Raw genomic sequence first — 2,025 nt, forward strand, 5'->3', positions numbered from 1 at the left:
GGCGGATCCGCCCATTTCTATGGTTCTAAGGTAGGAACCGAGTGTCGAGGCACCGCCCCCCGCCCCACAGGTGAGTCGCTGTTAACCAAACACGGGCGGGGTCCAGCGGGTGTAGATTGGGATGATGGCTATCGCAGTTCTTTAGCCTCGCATCATTGTGTTAATTTAATGAGATCACTCATTCGTCGAATACGTTTTTATTGAATGGCGTGTAAAACCTTTTAGAGTTTGTTTTGAGGTACTGGGATAACTTGTTTGGTTCGATCTTTGAGTGAGAGGCACTGTTATATTGTGACAGGAATGTGTGTAGGAGAAGTGAATGTGAAGGAATGTAAAGCTTCGTCTGTACCTGTGGGGGGCGGGATGGAGGGGGAGGAATGGTATCAGCAAAGAAATGAAGACATGGGTGCGTCGTTGACATCCATACAACTAAAGTAAAAAAAAATGAAAGACGTAAAGACGTTGTTTATTCCGTTTTCAATGTGTTGCCATATGCATCGAGGGCCAATAATTACTCACTGTTGATATCTAAATAGATTTAATCAATTTAGTTGTCTTATTCTAAAAATGTTTTTTTTAATTAAATAATAATGCCTTTAAAAACGATTAAACACATAATTGAACACATTCACTTTCTTAACACAGTCTATGATTAAAACACCTATCTAATGCTTTGTGTTCCAACAGCCAATGAGCTTTTCATAATGTCCAATACCATATATGGTTTGAGAGCGCTAAAGACGGCAAAATGACAGAGAGAGAGAGAGGGAGAGCGAGAGCGAGAGTTTGTGAGTGAGAGGCTTGGTCTATTGTTGTGTTGTGTTTCTTCCTCTTTGGTGTAAGGTTACCTGGTTCTGAACGTCTGCCTCCCCGGCAGAAGCATTGTCAAACGACGGGATTTGTGCTCTAAGATTATGACGGATCAATGAATAGGTCTCCTAATCATATATGTGTTTATGTTGCTTTCAGATCAAAACGCTGCGTTGATTAAAATTTAGTTTGCTGAAATTAGAAATTAGTTTGCTATTAATGTCAGAGCTGTTTGTACAGCTGTCATACTGCAACGTCTACTCTCTATTGAATACAAACCTGAAAATATCAGCGATTTCTGACTCAGTGTATATTTGAATGTACATGCGCGCGTGTGTGTGTGTGTGTGTGTGTGTGTGTGTGTGTGTGTGTGTGTGTGTGTGTGTGTGTGTGTGTGTGTGTGTTGTAATAAAATTAATTGTATAAGGAAACAACATGGAACTAAAGCGCCGATCTCTGTGGGACGCGCCGCTAGAGGGTAGAGAAGGGCTGATATATCATCGCCGGACATATTCATCTCTATTTCTAGAGCAGAGGATGCATTCTGCCTGTCAACGATCTCTCTAAAATGCATACTTTGATTATGTCATTTGTTGCATTGGGACGAAGGACAATATTGGCATCGTTGACTGAAAGGAAACGTAATTTCTAAAAGGTGCTATAGTGTAAAGGCTTGCCTTTATATGATGTGGTAACGAGAAAAATATGTTTTCGGCTTATGGAAACGTTTTGGGGGTAAACACGAATAAATAATTTATAAATACATAGAAGTATGTGGCCCAAATAAATCCAAAATCATCCGATCCTGATTCCTACCAAATGGAATGCAGCATTGGACTTCCCATTTAGTATTTTCATTGCTCATTTCATTCTACATGAGTGGAAAGGGAGAGTTTAATGTTTTATGTTTAAAAGGATCCCCATTAGCTGTCACCAAAGTGGGATGAGCTAGTCCTCCTGGGGTCCACAGAGAGTTATTTACTGAACAATTTTGTATGTGAGCAGGCAAGACTTATACTTGTAAGTTTTGACTTTACTTAGTTAACAAAACCTAAATTATCTCAACTCCAACCGGTTAAATGCCCCATCTTACAGAACAGATATGTATGCAGACTTGTTATGTACACTCAACAAAATATAATGCATGCATGTAATCATATACCAATCCATGTATCATACTAGTATATTTAAATGAAGAAAGAAAACAGCACTGGC

This window comes from Gadus macrocephalus, chromosome 3, assembly GCF_031168955.1.
Source record: "Gadus macrocephalus chromosome 3, ASM3116895v1".
Taxonomy (NCBI): Eukaryota; Metazoa; Chordata; class Actinopteri; order Gadiformes; family Gadidae; genus Gadus; species Gadus macrocephalus.